Source organism: Papaver somniferum, chromosome 1 (assembly GCF_003573695.1).
Source record: "Papaver somniferum cultivar HN1 chromosome 1, ASM357369v1, whole genome shotgun sequence".
In the NCBI taxonomy this organism is placed as follows: domain Eukaryota; kingdom Viridiplantae; phylum Streptophyta; class Magnoliopsida; order Ranunculales; family Papaveraceae; genus Papaver; species Papaver somniferum.
In genome coordinates this window covers 160,117,651-160,128,940 of record NC_039358.1, presented here as the reverse complement: position 1 = coordinate 160,128,940, position 11,290 = coordinate 160,117,651, and positions in this window count along the sequence as shown.

Sequence of the window (11,290 nt, the reverse complement as noted above, 5' to 3'; positions counted from 1 at the left end):
AAATAACCTAGATAATCTCTCTACAAATACGCTGGTTGGGAAGCTTAAGATCTTTGATGATGAGCATTCATCCAAATCTAAGGATGTTGTGTTCAAAGCACTAAAGGATACAAAATTACTTGATAAAAGTAAAAAAAAAGTGTATATCTCTGAAGACGATCAATCTGAGACTGATTCATCAGATGAAGATCTTGACAAATCGGTCTCGATGATTACTAGACAGTTTAGGGATCTTTTGTTGAAGAGAAGTAAACGGTTCTCCAGAGATAAGCCTAAAGCATCAGTCAGACCTCATAATCGTGTTCCTCCTAAAAATAGGGATATTTATAAAACTGATGACGAGGATATGCCTCAGTGCTTAAGTGTAAAGGATTTGGTCATTTTGCAAACGAGTGCCCAAATCGTAGAAAATACACTGGGAACAAAGGTCTTGCTGCAACTCTTGATGAAATGTCTGACAGCTATGATTCTAATGAAGACGAAAAATCAAGCGTTGCACTTATTTGTGAAAATATTGATTTTGATAATTGTAGCAATACATACATCAATCTTGATATTTTTTCAGAAGAAAACCCAACTAATCTGGAAGAAAAAATTGACCCATTCTTTAGAAACTCTATATATAATGTTTCAGGTTCCACCATGTGTCTAGCTGCTTGCACATCTCAGAAGCCTGATTTTGTCCTAGTTTGACGTGCTCGTATTGTTCTATAAAGGGTCATGAACTTTCAAAGTGTTACAAGTACAAACACCAATCGAGGCACGTCAACAAACTTCAAAGAAGAGCAAATCAATTAGCAAATAAGCTTAAACTTGCTCAGAAGACCGCTGAGGTATGTAGGTTTTTACTTTCGTCTAAGAAGTTAGTTTCCAAGGATAAACCAAGACCATTAAAGAAGAAAGTATGGTCAAATAGAATTGATAGAAAAAGGTCTGTGGATTCCTCTCAAGAGGAAAATGGTGGACAAATTGTTGTTCACCGCAACACAACTTGATTATGTTGATTGGTAAATCATGTCTCATGTGCCTGATCAAAAGAGACAAGATTGTGCACCTCTCAGGATTTAAGGAAAGTTTGTTTTTTCTTCTTTTCTTAGTTTTGTGTCTATCAATAAAAGAGGGTTATTCTCGATAATTCTACTCTCTCAAGGGTTCAGCGTTGTGCGTGCACGAACCTGTTAAAAGGTTGTGTGACCCTACATTTCTTTTTCCTTCCCTAAAACCTCTTTTTATCTCAAGACCACTTGTTGAGATTGTGAATTCCTCTCAATCATGAATGCTCCAAGTACCATGTCTTCTGATGTAAAGGATGTTAATATGATTGTCAAGCCATCAATCATGAAGGAAGAAGAGAAATCTCCGTTAGCTTTGATATTGAAAAGAAAACGAAGGAATGTGAGGAAGCCTAGAGCCGTTCCTTCAAATTATCAGAATTTTTCTGATGTTCTTGCAGAGTTGAAGGAGATGCAAAAGGAGATTCATCAAATAAAGGCTTTTGTGTTTAAGACTCGTGCGATTTAGAAGACCCTGGTCCGATATCAGTCAAGAAGGTTTATTGATATTAACTCATATCTTCATGAACCTTATGTCCCAATGGTTGTTGAAGACAAGGAGTTCGGGGACGATAAAGAATTCTTCAAAGGTCTTAACGTCTAGTAAATCTTATATTTTCTTGTTTTGTTTAGAAGAATAACTAGAGTTTGGAATAGCCATTATTGTGATTACACATAGCTATGTCCAACGTTTTCATCTTCATGTTTTTAGATTTATTGGTTTAAATTCTAAAATTGTTTGGAAGATGATTTTTGCAGTATTAATCTTTATGGTTTTATATATTGCAATTTGTTATGGGATATGTGTGTTTGCGTCCGTGAACTGTGATTGTCCCATACTTTGTCAAAAGTTAAGTCCTTTATATGTCAATATGCATGTGTTGATAAAAGAAGGAATGAACTTTTGACAATACAAAAGTTAAGCCTATTATGTCAATTATTGATGGAAGATAGGTTAAAATCTTTTGTTTACAAGGATTATATCTATGGTTTTTCATTGTGCAAATGGTGATGGAAAATAGAATGAATCCTTGCTTATTCCACAGTATTTGGTCGACCTCTGGTCTACAATTTTTGTGCATATACTGTGTTGTTCCATAAGGTGTCTTATGTTGAGCACAATTTACTGAGTTATTCATTCGCTTATGATTATCTTAGTTGTTGCCCCGTGAGGTACTTTATGTCGAGCATGATCAACTAAATAAATCATTCTCGTTTGGTTATTTAGTTGTTGCTCCGTAAGTTCTCTTATGTTGAGCATGACCAATTAAATTGATTACTTTTTGTGATTAATTTGGTTGTGTATTCCGATTAAATTAATCATGGGTTCTCTTATGGTTAATTTAATTGAGTATTTTGGATTCAAATTCATACTTGTATGTGATTTGTTATGCCCAAAGAAATCCTTATTTTCTTTTGAAATTAAGGCCGCTATTGTTGTTCTTTCGGGAATGACATTTTATGGGGGAGACTTCTTAATTGAACTTGTGCTTAGTCGCCAAATCTTTGTGGGGAGTGCGGCTATGGAATATTATAGGGGTTATCTTGTATCTTTATAAACTCCTTGATGAATGCATTTAGCTTCGGCTTTATGATTGCATCTAAACAAGTTGATATATGCTTTATTTTGGTCATGAAATGTCTCTTTTGGAAATTTCATTAGGATCCCGTTTTCGTACCTTTGCCAATTTTATTGACAAAAAGGGGGAGAATTAATATGTAGTTCACACTACAAATATATATGGTTTTCGGATCATATGTAAGGGGGAGTGGTTTCCATGTGAGCTGGAGTATTGACTAAGGGGAAGTGGTACATATCACCATAGTATTGTTGTCGAAGTTGTGATACAATTGAACTTTGATGATGTATAATAATACTTTGACACTGTATAACAATGATTGAGAACTCTTGTTTTCTCATTGTTATAACTACGGATTTTCAACAACGATGGTGCTGAACTTACAACCTTTGGGATCATTGGAGTACTTGGACGTGATGAAGATTTCGAGTAATGTTGAAGATTAGGCATGTGGAATAGGAGCTACAAAAGTTAATTCATTTATTTTTGTATTTCATATGTATTGACAGTTTTGTCACTAAAATTGATAAAGGGGGAGATTGTTAGAGCATTGCTCGGTCGAACTCGCATGCGTTGCTATCTCAAGCATGTTTGTCAATGTTAGTGATCAAAACTAAAAGTCTTGATTTCTAGTCTACTACAGCTAAGTCTCGTACTAGGATAAAAAGTGTAGTTGAGCTCAAGAACTCCATGACAATCATCATACAAGACGAAGAAATACTCAAGAGATCATTGCAAAAATATTAGTGAATCCTACTGTCGTACCAGACTACACACATGTTGAAGGTCTGTTGAGGTATAAAGAAAGGATTTGCATTGGTCAAGATGGAGGACTGAGACAAAAGATTATTACTGCCACCCACTCATCTGCCATTGGAGGACATTCAGGAGTGCAATCCAGTTACTACAAGGCCAAGCCATATTTTTATTGGAAGGGGATGAGATTACACATTCTGCAATTTGTACAAGAGTGTGATGTATCTCGGCAACATAAAGGGATTTCAGCCTTACCAGCAGGACTGCTACAACCCCTACCCATTCCTTGTAGAACATGGGAGAACATCACAATGGACTTCATCACTGTCTTACCCAAATCAGAAGGGAGGGAGGTCATCATGGTGGTGGTAGATAGATTCACTAAATACAGTCACTTTCTTCCTCTCAGCCACCCCTACTCAGCTGGTTCTGTTTCCAAGGTATTCTTAGATTCCATCTTTAAATTACATGGCATGCCAAAGACTATAGTGTCAGATAAAGACAACATATTTCTCAGTAATTTCTGGCAAGCCCTATTCACCAAGCTAGGAATTTTCCTACACATGAGTACTACCTATCACCCACAAACTGATGGGAAGACTGAGAGGGTTAATGCACGCTTAGAAACATACCTGAGGTGTATGACCAGTTTTATGCCATCCAAGTGGGTCACTTGGTTACCACTTGCAGAGTGGTGGTTCAACACTTGCTACCACAACAGCTCGAAGTTAACCCCTTTTGAAGCTTTCTCTATGGGTACCCTCCTTCTCAGTTTGGGGTGAGTGCACCATACTCAAGAATCAATGCTGCGACAGATGAGTATATTCAACACAGACAACAGATGGATCATGTTCTGAAAGGAGTATTACTTGAAGCTCAACATAGGGTCAAGCAACAAGCTGACAAGAAGAGGGTGGAGAGGACCTTTACAGCTGGTGATTGGGTGTACTTAAGACTGCAACCTTATAGGCAGTCCACAGTGCAACTAAGAAATAATTTTAAGTTAGCTGCCAAGTTTTTTGGTCCCTACAAGGTGTTGGAGAAGATAGGGCAGGTGGCCTATAAGCTTCAACTGCCTCCTGGAGCCAAAATTCATCCTACTTTCCATGTTTCTCAACTTAAGACAAAACTTGGTGCAGGGATTCTTCCACAAACCAACTTGCCATGGATAACCAAAGAAAGGGATATGAAGGTCAATCCCATCAAAGTATTGAAGTCCAGATTTGTTATGAAGAATAAACAACAAGTAACTTAGATTTTAGTGCAATGAGAGAATATGGCAACCTCAGATGCCACTTGGGAGGAAAAGCAAACTGTTAGAGCATTGCTCGCTCGAACTCGCATGCGTTGCTATCTCAAGCATGTTTGTCAATGTTAGTGATCAAAACTATAAGTCTTGATTTCTAGTCTACTATAGCTAAGTCTCGGACTAGGATAGAAAGTGTAGTTGAGCTCAAGAACTCCATGTCAATCATCATACAAGGCGAAGAAATACTCAAGGAACTGTTGGAACTTCATCGACTAAAAGGTATGTGGAGACTTGAACTTATCTATCACTCAAAAGTCTATCTACTCTATCTCCTATCTTTGAGACAAAAGTCGTTTTGCTATATAGACTTTTATTATACACATCTGCTATCTCGAGCCGAGTTTATCTCGCCTATCTATTTCTCGAAATATGTGTTGGTAAGCTTTTGCTTTAGCCAAGTTCATCTTTACCTAGCAACGAAAGTCATGTTATGTTTCAATCACTTTGAAAATTGCTTACTTTGACGAAAAATAGTTTGTGAATAACAACTATATAATAACGTCCTCTAAGAATGTTTCAATGGTTGAAATGAGAGTTTAGATATAACCAATGATGGATATAAGCATTATGTGGTAACACATATATGTATAAGTCCTTTTTCCTTGAACCGAAGTTTGCGAACTTTGTTGATCAAGAGAACCGGAACAAGAGTTGTGAACTCAGTCCGCGAACCCAGTACGCGAACTGGCGGAAGTTCTCGACCCGAGAAAATCTGCTGGAGTTTGTGAACTCTTTCCGGGAACTTAAGTCCGCGATCTAAGTCTGTGAACTTAAGTCGGTTATATCTAAAGACAATTGTTTATGAACTTATATTTATATTAACTAAGGAATGCAAAATGCAAACCGTGGCTATAAAGTTCATGAACCGATTCGAGTGAATCAAATCGTTTTTTCTTCGATTGTGTCTTGTGTAGTTACATAAGATTTCCTTGCAATTGAACAACTCTCTAACTAGTTCATTTGAGTCATTTGAACTAGTTATGGTGAAGAAGAATATGGTTGATATGAAAGTGCTCATATGGATAACCATTTGGTTAACTATTGTTGAACCAACAAATGTACATGTTTGAGTATGGTTACACAAACCTAAAATCGTGCATTTCATTTGTGTGTAACAAGCTTAGTTTTCGATCCAACAGTTGAAAGATATTAGCTTGAATCTAATCAGGTTTTCATCTAACGGTGAATATTGAATGCTTTGTTACCAAGCTAACATTGATTGCAAACCCTGATTTGAAAGACTATGTAAGGGAGAACTCTAGCAACTGGGAAACCTAATCCCCACACCTCTTGTGTGATACTAGTTGTATTAGCTAGAGTCGATTCTCCTTTAATCTTAGGTTTCTTCTTGTAAACAAAGTTAACGACTTAAAGACTTCATTGGAATTGTGAAGCCAGACATATACTACTTTCTCGTAGTTGTGTGATCTGATCTTGTTGATTCTATCGTTTTGAGTACAATCGTAACGATTGGCTTGAGATTAATGTCTCCGATAGGAAATGTTAGAGCACTGCTAGGTTGAACCCACTAGCGTTGGTATGTCAAGTTAGTTGTCAATTTTAGTTGCCAAAATGCATTCTTGATTTAGCATACTAAAGATATTTTCGGACTAGATTAGGTCTAAGAAGTTGAATCGAAGCTATCCTTAAAAGGTGAAGATTGAAGATTGAATACTACAAGAAGACATCAACAAGTACTTCATCAACAAAGGTATGTGATTGATTTCATTTGGATTCTTGTTCAATTCTACCTTTCTAATCTATCAAGATAAATGCTCACTCCATTGAACAATTCCAATGACGGTAAATGTACATTTATGTATATATACTTGAGGTTATTTGATTCATGACCTTGGAGACAATAACCTTTATCCTTATAAATAATCTCATGTTATAGTGAATGAGCTTATGAATCCAACGAGCCAAGAATCACTCAATTCCGAGTTATAACGATGAAGTTATGAGTGATTTATTAAAGTAACAATTATAAGTGTTGCTGTGATTGTTACAGTTCGTTAGTAGGAAACAATCCATGGTCTGTTTGCAACAGTTCACGGACTTGGGCCCAATTACGTGACTAAAAGGAATTTTTGGTCAAATTGGTGATGTTTCCTTATCTAGGCAAGATGGCTATTGGTCCAAACATTTTTGATTGCCATATTAAAGAGTTTGTGATTCCTTCCTAATTTAATTTGTGATTTATTCACAAAAATACGATTTGCTAAATTATTTATTTATTTAATTATTTTGGCGAGAGTTGTAACTTAGGAAAGACTCCCTTATTTAGGAGAGTCTTGAAAAAGGAAAATAGTTTTGCTTAGCTTCCAAGCTATTGTTCATTATAAATAAGGAGTTCGTGAGTTTACACGTATTTTATCCCTTTGGAAAATTGGCGTAAGCTCTGCAGGTTGTTTTCCACGTCTTCCGTTCTTCGTGAACGAGAGTGAGATAAAAGTCTTTGTATTAGGGATCACAAAGACAAGTTGGATTTAATCTTTGTGATTGATCATACAACTTTTTTTTTGATACTGAACTTGAATTTATTGGATTAATCAGAATGAGAGTTTTGATCTTGGGCTAAAAGATCATAAAGTTCATGCCCAAAATTGTCAAACTGCAGTAAATCAGTAGCTAAAACTTGAATTCTTCTTGCTATGAAGTTAGCTACTTGATTATCATCTCTAGGAACAAAAGTAAATTGGCATGAATTGAAAAGAGTACTTAAATATTTAATCTCTCTAACTAAGTTTTTGTTTTCCCAATGTGCCACCCATGGGTCTTCTGTAACAGCTTTTATTACTACTTGTGCATCAGCTTCGACCTGTATATCATCCAGGTTCATTTCTTTAGCCCATAAAAGAGCATCTCGAACAGCTAGACACTCTCCTTTCTCTGGATTCAGGATTCCATGTTTGAAACTCCCTCTGATCCCATCACAATTACCTGCATGATCACGTAAAACAACACCAGTACCATTCTGATTAGTATCATATCGAAAGAAGTGTCAACATTGAATTTAGCAATGCCTTGTGCAGGAGGTAACCAATTAGACTTGGTTTCATTAATGTTTGTACGGACCACAAATTAAATTTTCATGCAAATGAGCATTTAAATGATATTGTATTCTATTGACTGTAGAAATAGGGTTTAAATTAACTCACTGAAATATCTTTTCACATCGGTCTTTCCATATGATCCAAGCTCCAATCATACAGGTGAATAACAATCGTTCACTAATGCCAGGATTACTTCCATTGAACCATCTTAGTACCCATTCAGAGACGCTACCACAGTTAGCTTTAACTGCATCTATGTCTATATTTATGATTCTCCACACTGATCTGGCATGACTGCAATCAAAGATAAGGTGTTCTATTGTCTCTTCTTCCCTACTACAAACTCCACATTGTGTTTCCATGTCATGGTTATGTGCTGCAAGTTTGTATCTGGTTGGATGACACTCATGTATGCACTTCCATGCAAAAAGCTTGATTCTGTGTGCAACATTACATCCCCACAATGCCTTCCATACTTGAGTTTGAACAACAACTCCATTAACCATAGTGTCATTTGAACTTCTTGAGAGATGGTTGTAAGCACTCTTAACTGAGGATTTTCCATCTTTAACCGGTGTCCAGAGCATGATATCTTCTTTAGATGTATCAATGAAGATTTCCTGAATCTGATTAGAAGTATTAACATCAAATAAAGTATTTAAGAGGTCCACATTTGATAAGCACGTATGTGCTACATTTTATACCCATATTTATATGAGCTATGACTCAATATTCTTACTAATAACACTATTTTAATGCTTTTGTAGAAAGTAAAAGTGAACTCGATCATCCGGAGAATAAACGCCTAAATTGCAGCTTACATGGCGTTTGCCACGGAAATCACCAAAATGGCTCACGGATGGAGCTTGCTTCGGAGTTAATATGTCACGAACACCTGCTTGATTACCTCATTTTCGGGTCAATAAATTATCAAGTGCATTTGTACAGTAAAGCACTACATTGCAGGTCTGGGCGCCAAATACACTGAGAGTTGATAATGAAGAGCCATGTCAACTATTTGTCTTGTCAAAGCATTGAACCATTTCAAGGCCACGTCTTTTGTTTTGCTCCAGCACATAAGTGTGAGGTGTCATTGCCATCTCACTTCATTTAATTGAGAAAAGAGTACCGAGCAACATTTTCCAGGATCTGAGCTGAAATTTCAATGGGGTGTTTAATATATTACCGAGCAGCTACGGTATAACCATTCTTCATGGTGCGAGATTTAAATATTACAGAGGAGTGAAAATGCTAGACAAACTTTGAGAAGAAGGTGTTGTAGATGGAGAAGCTATGTTGTGACCTGCTGGTGCCGACGATGGTTGCATGGAGAGCTTGAACGGAGCTGAACTGGTGTTTACTTCCATGATTCATATGGGTTACTTGGGAGACGATTCTATGGCTGAATAAACGAGCAGTGGTGATGTGAATGGATGACTGCTGGTGTCAGGGAGGAAGATGAGCAGTTGGAGTTCAGTGTATGTGATTGGAGAATGGCAGTGATAGTCGTGATGGCTAGGTGGCGTCGTATTGGTGTTTGCTTCATGAGCTGTACAAGGCAATTGTGGCGAGATGTTGGGTTGGTTTTACAGCTACAAGGAGGAAAAAAGATGGGTTGAACGGCTGTGCATGGGGTGTACTTGGCAGTCGTGTAAGCTCAGTTGAGGTGCTATGACGATGAAGTAACTGGTAGAAACGGTGGTGGCTCTTCTCAGATTGCTTCTCGACTGAGAATGTTGTTTGTCTTCGATAGTTAGAGCAGCTGCTGATAATGGGAATGGAGGCATCGATTTCTTGAGATAATGAGAACTGGCCGCTCGTGGTGATGAATTTTCTGTCGGTATAAAGAACATCAAGGAAGGAAAGAACTTGAGGATCTTTGGCATGAATGGAGTTGGCGTCGCTGGTGTTGTTTGCCTATACAACAAATGGGACGGAGATGACCAGGGAAGCATTGTTGTTGGCAGAGATGAGAATAATGGAGCTGTGAACATACCGACTGAAGAAGGGAGATGTTGATCACGATGGTAGCTGTATCGGTGATTAGCAAAGTTTAATGGTGGTCGCCGGCAATGGTTAGGAAGCAGAAAGTGGTGTCTTCTTTATCTTTATGCCGATGGAGTTCAGTGATGAGAAGACGAGATCAATTGCAGCCGATGAATGTGGAGTATATTGGCTGGATAATCGTGATTGATGCAAAGAGCCGTAAGAAGAAGAGACACCAGTCTGTTATGGTTGCAACGGGTGACTGGAGGTCTGTTATGGTTGCAACGGGTGACTGGAGGTGCAAGTAACCGAGATTCAAGGAGTTGGTGTTGCTGCCATGTCATGGCAATGAACAAAGAATTGGTCATTGATGCCGATAAGTGGATGGGCTGTTGGCTGTGTTGCGAAAAGTGCGAGTCTGGTGGTTGTTTGCCAATGAAGAAGAATATCAAGCCTATCTGCTGTGAGCTAATGGAGCGACTGCAATGGGAACTCGGAGATTCAAATCGAGGTGCTGTTGAAATCAAGGTCGATGACGAGGTCTCGTTGGCTAAATAATTGCAGGCGAAGATGGAATGAATGGGCAGCATTACTTAAGATGCTGGAGTTGGTACTGGTGGAGGATAGCAGTCGAGAACAAAACAAGAAGAACTGATGCTGTAGCCATTGGCTCATGGCTGTTGGGTCTAACGGAAGAGTTCACCGCCGATTGAGATTCTCGGGCGGAAATAAAATGGAAACTGGAGTTGGATGGTCAAGCGTGTATGTGAAAAGAGATCGTAATGCACTGGGCCTTGGTAGTCTGCTAGGGTTTAATGGAATCGTTTGCAACACCTATATGAAGAGATGAACAGAAACATAAACGGGGAGGCTGGCTGGAGCGCGGCTACGAAGCTGCGGCTACAGACGGAAAAGGAATAGGGTTTGCAGTTGTGATTTTCATTTTCATTTCGATTTGATTAGCTAGTTTGATTTTAATATGTTTATGGTTCTTGAGAAAGCCATGTCCGGCTAATTCATGTTAGGATTTAGGTAGAAATCAATTAATTGTGAAAACTCTACATTGATATATGTTTAATAATGATTTGATTGATTAATAGTTTTTCTTCACAAAGCTTGGTGTTTAATCATTTATGTGATTTTCTTGATTATTTATCCTTTTGAATTGATATTTCGTGCTTCGGTTAAATCCCTAGACGTGGTATGCAAGGATTGATAGGTAATGTTTTAGAATCACTAACCATGGAGCGAAGGAAACTATAGCGGAGAAATAGTATTTGAAAATGCATGGAATATATTTTTAAAGATTAGTAGAGTTTGATTAATTAATTGGTGGAAACCGAAAATTCTAATAACCCATTTCCATTTTTTATTGTTAGAATTATTATTATTTGATTTTGTTTCGAGTTTCTGAAAATTATTAAAACATTATTAATTCGATTATTCAATTCTTGGTATTAATTAGTAGAAGTATTTTCACACTCCTCGTGGGAACGACCTGTACTTGCCATTATCTACGAGTTAGACGCTGTGCACTTGCAATATTTTATT